The sequence below is a fragment of the Falco biarmicus genome, chromosome 2 (assembly GCF_023638135.1).
Source record: "Falco biarmicus isolate bFalBia1 chromosome 2, bFalBia1.pri, whole genome shotgun sequence".
Taxonomy (NCBI): domain Eukaryota; kingdom Metazoa; phylum Chordata; class Aves; order Falconiformes; family Falconidae; genus Falco; species Falco biarmicus.
Genome location: NC_079289.1, coordinates 8,315,173 through 8,335,464, shown reverse-complemented (window position 1 = coordinate 8,335,464; position 20,292 = coordinate 8,315,173). Strand labels below are relative to the sequence as shown.

The window sequence follows — 20,292 nt, the reverse complement described above, 5'->3', positions numbered from 1 at the left end:
TGTTAAGACACTGAGGATGAGCAATGAGAGTAACAAGAGTGAATTAGAAGGGGTCATTGCCTTTTTGCAGAAGAATTACAGATGCTACATAGACTGTTTGCATATGTGACAACCAAGCACGGTCATAATAACTGTCATTGCAAACTGATTTGAAAATGGACAATAAGACAGGAAAATACTTGACTAATATGAAGGAAATATAAGGTAAATTGTTTTGTGGAGTCTTTCATATATTAAAATTTCTAAAGGGAACTAGATGGTAACCCTATGTCTGATACACTGTTATCCTCAGAGTAGAAATGCACAGCAAATAAAACACTCAAGACCAAATTTCAGTGGTAGAAGAATATGCTACGTGGAATGACCTTTCTGTTTTTCAAGCCTTGAGCTTTTTCAGTTCCTGACAATGCACCACAGCATCTCAGGAGAGTGTTTCAAGGCTTTGGAGAGACAGCATAACTCTCCTGGCTCCCAAAGCTCTTTCTCCTAGCAATGTTGCAGAATACAATTCCACCTCCGAGTTTCCTTAGAGCAGTGCAGGAGCTTTCTGCATTTTCCTTCTCCATCCTCTCACATGTTATTGCTCCTTCAGTGATGCTGACTCAACTGTTTTTGCACTAAACTAATTTTGTGAAATCTTTTGGGTTACATAAAACCTCCCCCACCCACTTCCCCCCCCACCCCCCCCATCCCCCCTTTTTTTGTGTGTGTGTGTGGTCTGATGAATCATTAATTGGACAGGGTAATAAACCGTGGTGTATGTGGGGAGACGAAGGGATAGTGGTGGCTGAAGACGGCAGAAAATGGGAAACTCCAACCTGCTTTGTCATCATGTTGCCACTGTAAAATCATGTTTTCTCTTTGAAGTGCATCCTCCTCTGGGTGAAACAGATGAGCAAAATGTATTAATTTTGGTTTTGAGCATCCTGAGAATGCTGATGGCACAAGGAGAGGCTGTAGGCACCTGCCAGATGATGAAACACAGGGTAGAACTGAGACAGCTCCTTAAGCTGCTCAACACTGCAGAGATATTCCTGCCTGCTTTAGTGAGCTTACTCCAGCTACCTCAACAACAAAGAAAATCATTAAAATAAAGGAGTTTCAAATGCAGTCAGTCCATTAGGTTCAGTTTCAGAACATACAGCTCTTATTGCATCAAAATTTGGCATGGTGAAAAGGTGGAGGCACAGCTGCTATGCTAGAAGTGAATCCCAGGAATGATTCTGCTATGTACAGAATATCTGCTCTAGAGAGTGACAAAAGTGAGTAAGGTGGGATAATTAACTGATATAGTACAATGCTATAAACTGAACCAGTCAGGGACAGAACGCTTAATGCAGTATTCACATTACCTAAACCATGTATTTGTACAATAAGACACATGATGTTACGTTATGAAAGATGCCTGGACAGGGCTATGTGCTGTATGATCACTGAGAAAAAGGACAATCCTGAGTTTACAAGAGGAGAATAAAAAAATGTCTGGGTACAGGTAGTTGTGGGGAACAGAAGGAAAAAGGGCCTCTAGTCAGTCAGACAGGCTGCAGGCTTTGCAAACCTTTGTACATTTAATTTTGTGTTTCGTTCTTTTTACAACAGAAGAGTTTTTTTAAAGATGAGACTTAAGGAGGATTAATAAAACATCCCAGTAATGGGTACAGCAGAATCAGCAGAACACAACCACATCTAACTCAATTAGGTCAATTAGACCTGCTCTATAAAATTTTGTTTAAAGCTACATAAATTGTTCTGCTTTTTCACTCGTGTACTAGCTGATCCCTACCAAAGACAGGATATTAATCTAGAGAGACCTTTGGTCTTTTGTGGTACAGTCATTCTCTTGTTTGTACGTTCTCAGAAATGCATAAATTAAGGACACTAAACAATGCCTTTCTCATACTGAAGATTAACTACAGCATTTTTTTGTAACAGTTTTTATCTACTACCTTTAAGTAAGCCAGGAAAGAAAAGTATTAATTTTCTTCACTGCTCTTATGCCTTGGCTGTCACTACAATATTCCCTAAGGAAAGCCCCAGGGCCTTTCTGTATTCAGTGTCCAGCATCATTCCTTCAGAAAGACCTTTGACCAGGCTGCAGAGTGAATGGAAAAAGAAGTTAAATGTCCACATTTTCTAAATGAGCTGCTGGCAAAAACAATTGTTAGGTTCATAACTGGTTATCACAAATAATTAACTTAATGAACTATTATCCAGTTGAAAGGAACTACTGTTAACAGATACCTTCTGCACACCATGCTGGTACTTACTAGGTGGGAATACAGGTCCCATCTGAGGTGACAGTTTCTGTTGCTGTTTTGTGTGGAGCTGAGGCTTCAAGTTAGACACCCCCCTTTCATTCTACCTCATTTGAAAATAAATCAAACAAATATAGAGAGAAAATTATTAAGCCACTTTTTCTTTTAAAGTCTTTGTTAAATGACTGCCACCCATTCTGTATTGCCCTTCTCACAAACATCCTCTTTCCTGGTTTGAAGTATTTCTCAGCTGTTTTCTGCTTCTGTACCATGTTTGAATGCTTCACTGTGTTTGTTTTTAACCTTTCTACTAACGCACCAAATGTCTTGCTTGTTAGGATGAATATTGTATAAACTAAAATCCCCTCACTGTTTACCTTCTTCTCTCTCTCATGTCCAGGCACTTTGTCCTTTCCCCTTTACATGTATCTAATGTGTTGATTTTGTAGATGATCCAGAGATTATCATATTTCCAACATCACCACCCAGTCAACCTGCTACTACTTAGACAAAATTGTCCCATTCAGCAAAATCTCCACTTTGTGAATAATTATTTTCAATTAAACAAAATGTAGTCTCTAAGTAGCATTTTACTTTGAAGTTACTCTGCACTTTGCACCACCGAGTTTTTGTCTTTCCCTTTCTTATTTATTGTTCAGGTGATTGTAAGCTGAAGATTTTGCATGTTTCCCACAAGTTGCTATCCAAGATCTCAGCTGGGACACTGATAAATCTCTCTGATGTTCCAAGACATTTCTTCTGATTTAAAAAAAATATACCTAATTGGTCTCTTTTTTCTTAGATTTTTAAGACTAAACTCTGCTTAGTTGTGGAGTTGAATAACCCGTTGCCATTCTTGGTTCTTACTGATTCTGCTTGGATGTCAATTTCCTTCTGTTTTTACACATACGAAAGAACACTGGGTTCTACTGTACATTCTTTTTATTAAGTATTACAGGAAAAAACAGTTCAGTGCAGTGTTCCTCCCTGGATCTAAACCAATTGTCATTACCATTTCTGGAAGCTTTTCGAGTTTGTTGGGGTTTTTCTACATCTTTAGTTTTTAAGCAACTTTACTTCCATTTCTCAAATTTATTTTTCTCTTCCATGTTGTTAAATTTATTCTGTCACACTTCCAGGATCAATTTCCATCTACTTCAGATTAATTTGTTTACATTTAAGTCTTTACTCCTTCTGCAAAGGCTATATGCTGTATTGCTGCTGTAGAAGAGTTGCATAATTCTGGAGAACTTGCTTAATCATGAAACAAATATTTAGTTGATTTCCACCCCCACTACTTTCAAACATTCATCAAAATAGCACCTTTTTCCAAAACATGCCCTGCTGGACTATAGGAACTGTGCTCTGGAAAGGCATAAAAACACTCCTCAATTGATCTCTGGGAGTCATGATCTTTGGTCATAACCGTGCATTACATTCCTGAAAAAAATACCGGATTTGGAAGTATTTATTACAAAATTTCAGCTACCTTTTTTCTAGCTATGATGAATCTCCCTTTCCTCTTATAACATGTGCTTTTTCCTGACAGGTTCCTCTTCTATTTGTAGCACGGATATCGAGGGGGAGTTGTATTATGACCCAGAGCACATACCGAAATGCAAGGGACAAACACGGGGACATCATCTCCTTTGCTCTTACCTCTGTCTTTGGAAATGTGCTCACTTGATACAACCCAAACTTGAGAACTTCTTTTAGGGACTTCAGTGCACATTGGAGGTAAGTTGTTTGTGGTTTTTTGTTTCATTTTTTTTTTTCTAGTAATAAAGCTGTTATTTACTAATTTATGATGCCATTTGTTTTCACTCTGATGTATGCAATGTTAAAAGTACAATATGAATTTCTTAATAGATTTAGGAGGGGTATTTTTCTTCTTAAAATGTCTACTGAGACTTAGACTCCCAAATATTGCTTAGAATAAGAAATTGCCTCTTAAACTCCTTTTTAAAGTAGCTATCCAAAATTTCAAGAGGATACACAATCAATAGTAGCATTCAGAATAGATAAGACACTAAACATAAACAACATGACTATGACAAAAAATATTTGTTTACTTATCTAAATAAGTATTTTGGCCATGCACTTCCCTCATATTGTACAGCATCAGTTCCAGCCAGGTTCGATAGACAGCACAGAAACAATGAGTAAAAGCAACTAAAGACAAAGATGTCAAGCACAAGTTAATCAAGTCATAGTACCCTGAACAAAATAAAAATAAATCAGGAAAATACAGCACAGAAAGTAGCATTTTATAGACAAAGAACAGTTCATGCTCTGCTGAAAGCCTGGTTATATGAAGACCTTTGAAAGCCAATATGGAAAAAATATTTCTTACTGTAAATTGAAATACAGTAAGAAAATAATTTCCGAGTCTACTTATTTTATATCAGGACATTTACTTTAAATTATCGATGGAATTACGCAAGTACATTTCTCATCTCATGTATCGCATAATTTTAATTCCTTCAGTTCATTGGGCATATCAAGAAAGGCAAAGAAATGTACAGTGATACAGAAGTAAATCAAGGCATTTTTTGAGACTTTGATCAGAATATTACCTAATGCCTTCACTGCCCAGATAATTTTCTTAATTTACATGGACTGGAAAAGTAGCATGAAAAAAAACTTTTGTAATGTAGGAACTGAGGTTCCTATGTATGAACATAGAACATATCGTTGCTAAGATTAGGTCTTGAAGAGATATGTCTTGTGAGCATTTTGTACAATATAGCAAATTAATAAATTGTTAAGCCCAATGGAAACCTTTATTAAAAGACTTTAAAATACCTTCATGAAGCTTAGCAAAAATCATATTTAGTTCTTTAGTTTCTAAAGCAAATGGAAACATTGCTTGTGTACAGAAAATGGCTGCCGGATCATTATTGTTTCTTTTTTAATGAAATAGCATAACTGAAAAAGTTGACGACAGCTGTCCAGTCTTAAAGTTCTCTTTCAACCTGCTTATCTTCTGGACTCTGACTAAACAAAATTCTTCTGCAATCCTCTACAATGTCTTCAAAGATCATTACAACTTTACTCCCTTTGTATCTCACACCCTAATCTAACCTTACATACATAACCATACCACCCCCAACAGAAGATGTTACCTTGCCAGGGAGGCATGCAAGTTCCAGGAACTATAAATGTGTCAGGAGAGAATTGGAAAGAGCCTTCTAGCAGAAAAAATACTAACAGACCCAGTGGCCTCTGCATACTAACCGAAACCCAAACAGACCACCACAAGACAAGCATGCAGGTACGGCCTTCTGCTGCCCTCTTTTTATGTGCCTGTCCCACACTGAAGACAACAGCTGCAAACCTACAGATTTCGTACACAGCTGCAGCAGAAGTGAAGAGAGAAGGATCCATGTCCCACTCCTGAAATAAAGCTCACACATAAGACGAACACTACTTGTATTAAGGGGATCTTCTCACGCTCCCTACATTGACATGTGCTTCTTGTATTTTAAAAACAGCAAAGAAAATTATACAACTCTTCCCCAAAAACCTCTTCCATGCTTGTTTCTAATTTTTTGGCTCCTTGTCTTGACTGCTACATGGGATCGGCACCCTGGGGTCCTTTTCTGTCAAGAAGAATCTTTGTTCCATTCAACTAAAAAAAAGTATGCACACATGCACAGGAAGCCTGTGACATAACATCTGCCAGCTATGACCTTGTGCAACCTTCGTAAGATTTGTCTTCTACATTTTGTTTTCCATTTGTATTATTTTTCATTTCACCTTTCTTGATAGAAAACATCTATATTTAAAAACTACAGTCATTATCAATAATAAAATCTCTTTCAAACATTTCATAGGTAGTTATCTGTTTTCCTCGCGTATAAACAATACTAAACTCCTCTGTTGCAACTCAGTGTTCTTCAGTATGCTGTTACTATGCTTTTTTACTCTGTACGGACAGGTACTTAATGGAGGGTGATTTTGCTTCAGTTTGAAACATCCCATATCGATTGTGACCAAAAGGCAGCTCTGTATGCAAGCCATAGCACTCTCTCCCCATTAATTCCTTAATTCCTTCCTCTAACAGAGCTACTATGCTATGATATCAACCAACGTTTAGCCTACTTAGAAAGGTTTCCTGGAAATCCCCCAACCCATCTATGCAGGTTTTCACAATGCCAGAGGAGAGCTGGGCATGAATGGCACTCGCTAGCCAAGTGCAAAACCACAATGAAAATCTTTTGTGTCTCCACTGGAAAACAAGAAACCTTCCCAACAGCATCTCGTGCCGTTTGCCAGTTATCATTGCTGTTCATAAGGCTCCACAAGTTTTCAGAGGAGACAGCTGGATTGGGAGCTGGCCTCCTTGGGGAGTTAGTAAATGAGTTGTAATGCCTTTTGCTCCAAAATTGCTTCTGCTGACTTACAGTTTTATTATCATCTTGACAGTAGAGTTAACAGGCCCACCTCCAGCCCACCATCACTTGCCTCTGTTTCTGCAGTGTCACGGAGACGGGTGAGTCAGTGAAACATCCCTGTCTTAGGGATCCTTTGCTGTGACAATTGCTCTGGCTGCCAAAATAGCAGCTAGCTCCATCCCATCTTACACCTTGCTGCTGCGATGCACCCGCTGTCTGCAGCAGAAGAGCTGTCTTTTGGACTTGGACTGGTCAGCTGCTCCCTACGGGGCAGGGTAACCTCCCCCTGCTGATATTAGCTAAGCACTCATATAGTTTGGTTACATGAACTGCAGATTGATTGCATAAATCACATGCGGACTTTTAAAAGCAGAATCACGCTGTTAACATTCAGAATTGGTTAAAAAAATAAAATAATTTGCATTTGATAAAAACTCATTGCAGAATAAACCCCCTCCCTGCTCACACCGATTTCCTGGTTCCTTCCTGGTAAACAAATACATCCCAAGATAACACCTAACAAAGCATCTCTGCAGGCAGCCAGCACAAAACCCCTGACAATGGCTTATTTCCCCAAAGAGTCAGCTCACAAGTGATGTGATTTACCACACTTCTGGATGTAACTGCTGTGCTGACTTCTTGGGGCTGGAAAACACTTGAAAACTTGCTCTCAAGCAAGTAAAGGGGTGAATTGACCCCCTTGCAGAGGGGAGGAGCAGTGCCATACTCCTGGTGATCTTGAAGGCTGGGGGGGTGGCAGGAGGGCAGGCACCCCTGCTCCTTCTGTCCCACAGCCACACTGCTGCTGAAAAGATAAATACTTTCATCATGCAGTTATGGCTCCGAAAATTGATTTGATTATGACATTGTGCCTTGCCAGGAGGGTGCGACCTACCCAGTGTTAATCCATAGAGAGGAAAAGTCTGTGAGTTTTGAAAAAGCACAAGAATATTCAGAAGATTTAGCTAGCTGAGCAGAAATGAAGTCTTGGTTGTTGATGAGAAAAATCTGACTCCTCTCAGAAAGAGAATCAAACTGTATATCCCCTCTGCAAAATAATTCCTGCATTTGTGAGAGCCTCAGAAGAATGAAAGAAGCATCAGTTGGGGCTGCCAAATGAGATGCAGCACTGCTGCACTACAGAGCCACAGCCACAGCAAAGAGGGAACTGAATGGCATCCAGAGAAAACATGGAGTGTAGTCATTAAAAACTGCCATGAAACCTGATTTGGATCCTTACTCATTTGCCACCTTCTCCTTATTATCTCTTATGTTCTCCATGCTGTAAAAGGCAAAAAATAAGCAGGACAGTTTCTGTGCTGAAGCCAGACTTGTGGCCCACAGCAGAAGAAAGCCCATGCTGGAAAAACAGTGACAAGTGCCACTTGGGAGACACGATGTGACAGATGCCTATCAGCAGGACTGCAGCTGAGTCTCAGCTACAAATGTAAGACCAGAAAAATTCTGGAGGAGGGCTGAAGACAGTAACGTCTTTTCACAGACATCAGTTTGCACTGTTTGCACCTGCTAAGCTCATAGGAGTGAACGTGCCCCCCGGCACGTGCCGTGCGGATCATACAATTTGAACATGGGGCATATGCTCAGTTGTGATGCAATGTCAACTGAAGTCATCCTTATCATAAAATAATACTTATTTTAAGAGCTATTCATTTTTTAAATGCATAGCAGGTGCAACAAGCTGTGATTCATCAAAGCCAGCCCATGCTGTTGCCTGTTGCCCTGGCTTTGCTCATCCTTCCTTTGTCACTGGCACGTACTGAGGTGCGAGGCTGCGAGATCGCTGGGGCTGCAAATGGCTCTACAGCGTTTGTTTATACAGCACTAAGCCAAATTTTGGTTCAACAGGCAACACCGTACTTAAACCACGCTGTTAAACAGCTACAGTGGTACGCAGGCAAAGCACTTCAGAAACTTGGTCAGTATGGGAGAGGTAGCAAGCTCCACATGGAGGAGGTGTGAAGAATAAGTTACAGTGTCTGTTCTGTTCAAATTCAGCTTGAATTAAATTAGCTTTTAGAAGACCTTTCAGTTTGTCTATTCAGAAACAAAACTAATGTCATTCTTTATGTCAGAGAGAAAAGCCAGTCCCTGGCTGGGGCCACAGACCTTGGGCACAAATTGACGAGAGCTGGAGCAGATAGTGCAGCCTGTCCATCCTTCTACCAGAGCAGCATTGCTTTGGATGACTGGCTCCCAAGCTGATGTGTTCAAAAGAGATTCAGGTTTGCATAGCATTAGGAAGCCCTTTGGAAACAGATGTGGTCTGTTGGGACACATCTTAAAAGAAGAGTCAATAGACAGAAAAGGAGAAAGAAGTTAAACTATAAGACAGCTGGTGAATTACAAACATATGGCAAAGGACTGTGCCAAAGCAGGAGAACCGAAAAGAAGTTGAAGCAGATATTTTTGGATGAGACGCAGAGAGAACAGAGCAGAAGAGAGGTGAGGTAGGTCTGTGGCTGAGTGGGTACCGAGGCACAGAGGTTACACACACCAGACATATACCCTGAGCCTAGGTGTGCAGAGATAATATAGATACAAATTGCAATGCCTTGGTCAGAAGAGCTCTCCATTAGCACCCAGTGCTACGCACGCTCTTTCTCAGTGGATTGGAGAGAGCAGGAGCTGCTGAGTTCTGCCCCATCCATATTATAGTTATATATAGCGCCAGGGTGGAGAGGTTTGCAGAGCCATCAAGAAGATGCTCTTGATCTGAAGAAAAAAATTGAATTTTGGAGGTAAAATACTCTCAAACTGGAACTGAAACTGAACTAAAAAAAACCAAAAGCAAAAGCAAAACCAAACAAACCCCAAACAATAAAACCCAAACCTTTTCTTTTTCCAGTGTCAGGTTTGATCCTGAAACTGCTGCAGCCACTTGAATTTGATGGTCTGCAGGAAGAGATCACTCTGACTAGAAAGAAATAGTATGGGAATTGGGAATTGGGAGCCTTAAACTCTGACTCCCATACGTAAAAGCAATATTCTAATTTCCAGTTGCCATACTGAGTTTTCAAAAAGCCAGTGCTGCAGCAACTAACATTTTCTAATAAAGCCTACTCCACTGAAAAGCTATCAAGCAGTTTCTACTTTCTCATTAGAGGTAATAATAAAAAGGCAAAACAGAACCCTCTTAGAGGACTGTGGGGAAAACAAATAAATTAAGAGTAATGGAGAATTTGAACTAGTTAGATGTAAGGATAGAGACAATAAACAGAATCAATATGTCAAGGAAGATATCTGAAAGCATAACACAAGATTGCTAATTTAACACAGAAAATTGTGAAGGATCGCTAGAGAGAAAATAGCTCTTGCGTAGACGATAGTATAAAATAGAGGTAGTGATTTGAAATGAAGAAATATAATTATGCACGGATAAAGCACCTTCCATAAAAGTTTTGGTCAGGTAGTCACCAATGGGTTTAAATGACTAAAATGAGTCCCAACACAAGAAGAATAAAACAGAATATTTTTGAAGTAATGATAGGAAGTGTAAAATGGAACCTGCACAGAATTACAATAGACGAGATGCAGCAGTACAGGCCACAGAACAAGCAAATTAATTTAATGTTGAACTAAAACTTTGAATACCCAGGCTGCAGTTATACCTGAGCAAGACTTCTCAAGGCTGCTGCAGTCCTCTGATGTGTCTTTTATCTGGGCTGTGCTCAGAACTGGACCAAAGAGATTTCAAATCAGTGCTGTCAATTTCTTGGCATTTCTGTCATTTTCTTGGGATTCCACTCTCAATTAAAAAGAGGAGAATCAAGCCTAATTTAAAAATACTGAATTAACACAGCTTTATCTCAAGGATGAGCAGAGAAAAGCTGTAGTATTTATAAAAGGTCCAGTAGAGAACTCAAAGATGACTTATGCCCGAAGGCAAAATCCTCCAGATTTAAATAAAAAAAGATAGGCTTAACCCAATAGAATAAGCATTATACTGAAGGCATACTATAAATCCATCCTTTTACAAATCAGTATAAAATCAGGGTACAATATAAAATAAAAGGAAATGAAAACTGGAGAGGGAAGAGGAAGAAAATAAAGACAAGACCATCCACACAGCATCTAGAAGCAAAGTTCTTATAACATATGATATTGATCTCATCTTGATAAGAAGTAATAAATTGCTTTTCAAAGTAATCTGCAAGCTAATATAGGGGGGAAAAATTTCGAGTTTATAAACAGAATGTCAATTCAAGTGTGCTCTGACATTTAAATTGTTTTACAAAATTATGAAACCAAAGCTGGCAAGTGAATAGAAATGTTCACTTACAAGCAAGTAAACATCTGCTGTAACATCCAAAACCCAAACATTAGCAAATGTTGGTAAAAGCATGAGAAACAGACAGTGAATTAGTCAGCTTCTAGTCAATAAGTAAAATTATTGTTCTGTACTCTTCACTTACTTTGGCTAAAAGGAATCACACTGGGAAAATTAATTGGATTTTGTAAAGCACCAGGGTTTGAAAAAGATCAAAGTGTTCTTTAGAATAAAGTTCTTTTTTAGGTCATGGTTTTGTGACTACTTCTTATAATGTGAAGCACTCTAAGAAGCAATTGTTTTAAAAGAACGATAGGTCACTGGTGGAACAGAAACTCAAAAATGGCAAAAAACAAATTAGTGACAGAGGGGGACACAGAGACCAAAACAAATGGATGCGAGATAAAAATAACCATAGAAAGCAGCTTTATGTCCAAGCCTGGGGTTTTGGGGTTGTTTGTTTTTAAGGGTGCTTTTTTTTCCATTAGGTATATATTGATTTAAATCTCAGGTTTAGAACTGGAATCACAAACAATGCTATTATTCTATTGTTAGGAAAGGATTATAGCCAGAGCAAGTCACACAAACTCAGCTAAAGAGTCCAACTGCCGCCACTAAGATGACTTGTGCAAGTTCATGTTTATAGGGAAGGGTTCTATGGCTATATGTACCCTAGATACTGGGCCAGGGACTATTTTCTGGCTTTTAGATCAGCTGGTGCATGTCTGTGAGGTTACAATACCCTGATTATGCTTGAAATGATGAAATGCCATGTGGTTTGAGCTAATGCTTAAACTGTGGCCATCATTTGTTTGCAAAGGTATCTCTTTGTCCAAGCAGAAAACTGCACCAGGAACCATGATATCAGTTTAAGACTTGTGACATCTCTATGTACGTTCTTAGTACAGATGTAATTAGAACTGCCGTCATACAGAATTACATCTATACAGTGTTAATGCCAAAAAATCCAAGAACTGCCACAGAGAAAATGCACTTTCATTGCTTAAGGCATATAAGAAGCTGACTTTTTATTTGAGGCCTCATTCTCAAATTTACAATTGTGTCTTACTGCAACACAAGGAAGTGCTTTGCTTGCCACGACTGCATTGAAGCAATCAATCAAGGTGTTAGGGCAAGCAAGCGTTGGAGCTCCTGCCCGTGGTCATCTAGGGCCCGATCCTGCAAGGAGCTGAGAGCCTGTTGGCACTTGGGCTCACAGCCTGAGTGCTTAAATTCAGGACTTAAACTCATGGCTGCTCATCTCTAGGTAATCCTTCTGGCTGTAAATGGGTCAAAGCTTCGCTTAAGAAATGTAGTTCTGGGTAGGGGTCTGGAAGTAGCTGTTGACAGAATTAAGCACATATCTGCAGCTAACAAAAGCCACTCCATTTATATGCTTTCCCCTAGGAGACAGATTAATTAGACTCAAAAAAGACTCTTTTCTGGAGTGTGAAAACCAGTAAGAAAGATCCTCATTTAATGCTAATTGTATTAATTGACAAAACGACATACATTGCTCTGTCTCTACTTTGTCGTAATTAATGCTGATTTCAAAACAACTTGCTTTTTCCTTGATGGTATATGTTGGTTTAAAAATTCACCCAAGCACACACATATCATGTAGTCATGTGTACGCACACACAGAGTCAGTGGAAGTTCCACAAGAGGGAAAAAGACCATGTCTGCAGATTCCATTCCCTGTCTCAGAAATTCTTGCAACAAAGAGAGGGAAAAAAACCCCAAGCAAACCAGTATTTTTAAGGTTAGTTAACAAATTCTTTTGAGTTCCTCTCTCAAGCTTAAGGTGATGTTTGTCAGATTAATGAAGCCGTTCAGAGACACGAGCTAAGGGTCATATTGCGAAGGCTGACCATTGTGACAATACCTCTATATGAGCTGTGATAGATGGGTAACACTTGGGCAGAAGACAAACCGCCACCAACTCCTTCTGACCAGAAGATTCTACCATAAGGTTGTGAAATCAAGCGTTCTAATGAAAAAGTAATGAACTGTGTTCTTTAACAAGAGGTTTCTCATAAGGCCCAGAGGATTTGGTGTTTATAATGCAGACCAGTAACCATTTTTTGGAGACGGTTGGTTGTTCCTACTTCGCTTATTCTTGCAGCACAGAGCAAGATGCATGCTGGAGATGAGACACAGAGCGGGGTAGCCTTTTTGCACTAACCAACGTAATAAGTAATTAACTGACAACAATCAAATCTGACTGGTTTGGAGAAACTTATTGAGAAATCCGAGCAGCATTAAGAAAGCCCATACTTTGGTTGACACATATGGCCATCATTACGGATGAAATTACACCATCACCTAGCATGTCAGATTGAATTACATCTTTTCAGCAGCATTTTCAGTTGTCAAAACAAACCGTAGAAAAGGTTTTCCTTTTGCTAGGCTTCTAAAGCAATTTCTGTGGAGTGACTGAAAATTTCTGTCCATCTTTTTTGAGTTTCATCTCAGTTAAACGTCTCGGCTAGTCAGAGTAAAATTTGAAGGGTAAAATATAAAAGGCTATAATCATCTGAAACATGCTCAAGTTGAAAATCTTTGTGCTTTGGAATAGTAAAATCAAGAAGATCCTCAAGGAAAAGGGGCCTGTTGGTGCAACTGAAGGATTCATAATAAAGCATTTACTTCATTATTTTCAAACAAGACCTAAACGAAATAATTTGTATCTCTATTTTTTTTCCTTGTTCTTGTATTCATGAACATACCACATTTTTTTCATTTGCTTTTCATTACCATCCTATTGTTAGAAGCTACATTTTAATTATTTGGATTAATATAGTACACATAACAGATAAAGCGATTTTATACACAATTTTTATACAAATACTTTGAAATATGGGAAGCAATACTTTTGTATTCTCTTATCTGGCTCCTGTTGATTGTTAATGCTGTAGGCTTAATACGATAAGTAAAAATATCAGTTTTGAGCTTTACTCTATATTGATTACTGTGCATTAAAAATTCGCAGTCAGTAGAGAAGTAAGTGTGAATGTATTTAATGTGAAGGTATAAATAATGTTAGATTATTTAATAGGAAAAGATAGATTTAATTTCACTTATTAAAAGCCTAAACAATAATTGCATATTATATATTAATATTGTTTATTTATTTATTGCAAATTTATATTCATCTTTTAAAGAACCTTCCTGTGACCACAAGCATGACAAGCCATCAATCACAACAGCAGAATGAAGAGTTCCTTGCAGTCTCATGGTATATCCCCAGACTGCAGCTTGCAGAAGTGACCTGTACATCAGCTCTCTACAGTGATGAGATTTAAGGTTGGAGTTAATGCCAACAGTGACACTAGAACAAGGTTATATCAGGTTAACGTAACTCATATTCGCATTTGTTGACTCATTTTAAATTTTTTCTCTTCAGTGTTGTTATGAAATTCAGATATGAGCCATGACTGTAAAATGTTTTTATGCTGCAATGAAAACCTTTACAATTCTGATTGAAAGATCCAATATATTCACAGCATAAAAAGAACGATCAAAGAGTTTAGAGGAAAAAGCCAGTAAAAAGCAGACAGAGAGACGGGATCAGAACTGGGAAGGAGCTACATGGTATGCGTGTGCACCTGTGTGTTTCATATTTAGCCACATAACACTTCTCCTGTGCCCGTGGGCACTGTGCAAGACTGTCATTGTGAAGTTTTGGAAAAGTTTACTCAGTCATATTTTTCGTACACACTTTGACCGTGTCACATTTTGTCACATTTCTCACCATATGACTTTCCTGCAGCCTTGAAATCCTCTGCTGCCCTATGGCCTCAACAAAACCACCCGCATCCCTCTAGTCCATCACATGAGGACAGCACCGGCGTGCAGGTGGTCAGCTCCAGCTCCTTCTCCCTGGTGCACCAGACCTCTGCCCCAACACTAATAATAATTACAATTAAGGGTCTAGACAAATCTCTGCATACTTCATGCGGGATTGTTCAGCCTGGAGCAGAGAAGGCTCTGGGTAGACCTTAGAGCAGCTGCCAGTGCCTAAAGGGGCCAACAAGGACGCTGGAGAGGGGCTTTTTACAAGGGCAGGCAGTGACAGGACAAGGGGGAATGGCTTTAAATGGAAAGAGGGGAGATTTCGATTGGATGTAAGGAAGAATTTTCCTTATGATGAGGGTAGTGAGACACTGGAACAGGTTGCCCAGAGAAGTTGTGGATGCCCCATCCCTGGAGGTGTTGGATGGATCTTTTGAGCAACCTCATCTAGGGAAAGGTGTCCCTGCCCATGGCAGAGAGGGTTGGACTAGATGATCTTTAAAGATCTTTTGCAACCCAAAACTTTCTATGGGTCTATGAGTATCTGGAGGACCTCCCTACCTATACCTGGCCCATGACATTGGGTGTCTGATACCGACCTGTCACACATTCAGACAGATCCCTCATACTTTCTTTCAGGGATCCCCTAACTCTTACAAGGAACAATTTGGGAACACCTGCACACTATTTTCATTGTTCTTCAAATCCTTATCCTTTAACTGTGCTACCTGCAGGAAAACCGGAAGAAGTTGGGCTCCCACCCTGCCGTGTTGGCCAATATTACCTCGCTGCTTCCTTCGAATACTTGGCAGTCTCTACCTATTTAGTACTTTTTGTCAGCTGTCAGACACATCCAGCTCTTCATACCCTGTGTTTTTACAGTGCCTTACTGCTGTCTGTAGTGGGCCTTCTAGGGACTACGGGAGTCCACATGCTACAAGCCAAATTAAAAAAAAAAAAAGCTCACATAAATGAGAGCTACACAAACCCCAGCAACCTTTATCACAGACATGAAGCAGCAAATCTCCCCAGTCAGTAAGAATACAAAGAATACTCTAGAAATTCGTCTCACTATTTAATATCTAAATTTCTTACACAAAAGGCAATTTAGGACTTCTTGAATAGCATTATATAATAATTCCCAGACAAAAACTGCATTAAGATAAAGTTACAATTCAACATACATATCAATAATTTAAGGTAAAATACATTACAGGGATATATATTTAGCCCCAAGCAAGAATCACAAACCTAGGAAGTTTACAGATTTGGTTATAGTGAAAAGAAACCCAAGGGTGTTTAAGAGTTGGAAATGTGAAACCAGCTGCCTCAGAACAGTGAAATAGGATGGCCAGTATGAAAAAGGAGGCAGCATGACTTTGGCATCAGACCTACTGAAAACATTGTTTCCAGTTTCTAAAGAGGAAAATTCTTCACGGAATTCTTTGAAGGAAAATATTATATGGCAACTTCTATTGAAGAAGGCACTCAGAAAAATCTGACTTCAAGTACTGAATAATTTAAGAGACCTATTAATAAAACTGTTTTATAAGTATGTTTACTTATGAATTCTCAAAAAACCTGTTTATAAAGTAAGTTATGTCACTTTAAGTAACACATTGCAGTCTTGATATACAAATGACATGAATTACCAGTTTTTGGCATTAAAACTCAACTCACTATAGGACCTTTAGTTGTGTTTCCAGACTTTATTCATTTTTGCCTGGAAAACACATGGACTATACTATCGTGTAAGCCAAAGGACTTAGGACCCCAAGTCACATCAAATAAGAAGACTTAGGGTTCCTAGATCTTCCTGAAGTCACAGAGGGATTTTTGAAAATTGCACACAATTAACTGAATGCGTGAACGTGATGAAAACTCTTAAAATAATGAATTAGTCTTATACTTAATGCAAAATTCCTGTCCCAAAAATACATTGCTAACCATGACGCTCACAACCATTACTTATGCCCAAACACAAAATCAGCTCACTCACAGCAGTGCATACTAAAGCTTGAGTAATAGCCTGCTTCCCCAGCAGATTTCAAAGTACTTTACAAATGAAAATGGACTTGATACGACAATTGTTGGACATGCACAGCTTCCACTGAAGTCACAAAATGCATCTCAGGGTTAAGCCATAGTCAAAGAGCCTGTTTTTGCACATTACTCACTAAAACTCCCCCTGGCTTCAAGACCCAGTGAACTCAGCAGGGATGCTTTGGTGAATGGGAAGTGCTGAACAGGGCTCTCATGAAATTTCACAACGTTCTTATTATCATGCTCCATTACCCCTTGCTACGTCACACCTCATTTTACAAACAAGACCATATAAAGGACCAAAGCGGTCTGCAATACCATCAACAGTAGAAGAACCTAGAGGAAATAAGCAATAAAAAAAACCCAAAACAAAACCTTGACAAGCAATGCAAATGTAAGTGGTAGAGTTAAGAAGAACCCACGATGCCTGGTTGTCAATCTTATGCTTTAACCTCGAGGTCAAGAAGCCCTCTTCTGCTGGCATTGCCACAACAGACCATGAACTGAGAGTGAAAATCTGTGGGGAAACAAGGAAAATATGAGAAAGCACCTCTTTGGGCTTGGAAAAAAAAACACCTCACAGAACTCTTCTTTCTGATAATCACATTGCAAGACTGGAGATCAGTGTCTTACACACAAAGCCAGTTCAAGACTCCTTTGATGCACAGGAAAAAGAGATCTTTTTGGCCCCAGGGATGAAAGGCCGGGCCACTTCTGCCAGGAGAAGGAGGGGTGTAAAGAGAAGGTGCAGAGCTGGGATGGAGAGGAAAGGGGGAGCCCCAGAGAGCCAGGCTCGCCCCTCCTGCCAACAAGACAAGGGACACTGATCCCTCCTGCCAAGCTGGAGGCAGCAGCCTGCATGGCTTTCCAAGGCTCTGGCAGGGGCAAAACAGGCAAAGGGGTTTTGCAACCCTTTCCTTCTGCAGCCCCAGCCCACTGCCTGCTCTTTCCATGCTTTAACCCCGCCTTGTTTATGTGGCCCAGTGCAAAATTTGTCATTCATGTCAGTGTTTCACTAGGGCTAACTTTACAAGTGGTTATGCTGTTATTTTCCCTGGAAATAAGAACAGAAAAATGGAACACTGCATTCTTTCCTAGGCAGAGTTTGAAATCTTGACTATTAAACAATCTAAATCCTATTTTCTTTCTGAATAAATTTTCCTAATTGTTTATTTTTTAGCACTATCCACCACTTTCTTGATGCTAGCCATTAATTATTTGGAAGGCTTATAGCTTCCTTTGAGCTCATATTTGGCTTTCCAGCCGTTATATTTTTAATTTCACAGACAGAATTTTAATACATTGCCTAATGCAGCCGTAAGTCACTTAATGGGTTAGAAAGCAGATTGCTCAGTAATTGTCATTTTATTTACTATACTGATGCAAGCAATTTAAATATCATTGAGTTTTCAAACTTAGAAACAATGTAAAGAGACTTAGGAGAGAATGCAGTGTAAACAGCAATTGGCAGTCATTGTTTTCAGGTGTGTTAGAATTAATGTTTAAAAGGAAAAATACCAGGACAACTTTATGAACCACTTGTAACTCAATGGCTGCTGTTAAGGTCTCAGTAGCACTGCTCATCTCACCTCATAGTTTTGGAAATTTAGAAATGCTAAAGGGGACAACATACCCTTCCTTGGATGTGGTAAGAGGAGCTGAGAAACACTGTGCTGTTTTTCAGTCCCTCTAGGCTAAGCCAGAAATATATTGAGAGATTTCAAAGGCAAAATCTACCCTAAGTAGAAGACCAGATATTCCTGATTGAATATCGCAGGGAATCTATCTAAGTGACTGCAATACTCTAATTTCTTCACAGAAGTTAAAACTCTATTCTAAGACTCAGAGTAATTACACCAGTGGTAAATCCTGACTTTTCTGGCAGATGTTATCAGTCTCTTACCATTAGACCCATCTTAACAGACAGCACAGTATCACATCTGGACCTTTATTCACACAGAAGTATCAACCATTCTGTTCCTGCTTTTGGACCCAGGTCTGGACAGCCTAAAGCTTCCCTGTGCCTAGCCTTTCCTACTGAGCATCCTGGAATCTTCAAAGAGATAATATTACACATAATAATCATTTGGTGTATTGACAAGCACATTGGCTTTAAGCCATCTGAATCTGGGCTTCTAGCATAACACCCTAGTGCAGTGAATGTTACACGACTTCCAGGGCAGCAAGGCGCTACCAGCAGTTTTCACTCTGAGAGGGACTTAGTAACATCAACAAAGCTACTGTCCCTATTTCCTTTTGTTTATAAAGGAGTATATATATACATATAAATACATATATAATTTGTTTATATTATCTTTAAATAATACTTTTTTTTTTTTTACTTTATGGTCAAGCCTAACACTTGTAATATTGTTTACTTTCTACGCACTCCCAGATTTTTCCATGCCTCTCTAAGACACCTACGGGCTTATTTTGGAACATCACAGAAAGATCTTTCCAAGAGCAGGACGTCTGGAAATGAAATACAACTTAAAAAGTAACATAAACTTAACACAAAGTCAACTTGTTTCATGATGGCAGTAACCTGTACCTCTTTTTCAGAAGTGCCAGTTTACCAGAACTGGTTTCTCTCCCTTACTCCTCCTACAATGGTTATATTTTTGGCCCTCAACCAAAAATATTCTTATTTGGAAAATAGTTATGTTGCACTCCTACACTTTTACTCTACTCCCAAGGCCAAGAAGTGAGTCACCTTAAGAGCTCCTGTCCAGGGGATACCCTGGGAGAAGTGACCACAAACCGAGGAGCAGAAAGTGTGGAGATGAGGTACCCAAACTGTCTAAATCATAAGATAGCACAAAAGCACTTTAAAATGGAAATAATTTGGACTTTTTCTGAATTCCTGTGATTTTCAAGCGCGATGTTTCATTTGACAGAGGAAAATTTCCATGGAAACCAGCTGAATTTGTGAAAAAGTCCATTTAGTAAAACTCCATAGATTTCCATCATGAAAGGATTTAAACAGAAAACAGACGATTACACTTCTAATTGCTTTGAAAACAGCTTGGAGGTGAAACCCAGGCTCTGGCCAGCCCAGCCCCCATCCACAGGCTAGACTGCAGTTCCGTTAGCCCAGAACCAATGATGCTTCATTCCCAGTGCTTCAAACTCATTTCATACAGCCACTTATAAGACATAACGGTTGTCATTTTATCTCTTTTAATTGAAATTATTTATGGTGAATTCACAAACAAGACAGAATAAGGCAGATGCTCAAGATACTCAGTGTTTCCCTTTACAGCATTTGTTTCCATCATGCTGCAGATACTTCTCCTCTATTTGGGTTACTTGATAACAATGCTAAATATATAAAGTTTGTAATGACATTAACTTATGAATTCTTTATTCCAATGCAGGTTGACTCCTAACGTTGACACTTTCTGTACAATAACTAGCACTTATATTGCTCTCTATACTTTCAAAACACGATTCCTGGCTAATCCATAATATACTTTTCCAAACCTTACGAGTGGCTGCATTGGTTAACAAAATA

The 20,292-nt window shown here is 39.2% G+C and overlaps 1 protein-coding gene across 21 annotated transcripts in view; it reads right to left on the bottom strand.

The window, feature by feature from the left end:
- The window catches only part of DLG2 (discs large MAGUK scaffold protein 2), a 1,040,391-nt gene that overhangs the window by 183,689 nt on the left and 836,410 nt on the right, over positions 1-20,292 (bottom strand). The window lies entirely within an intron of this gene.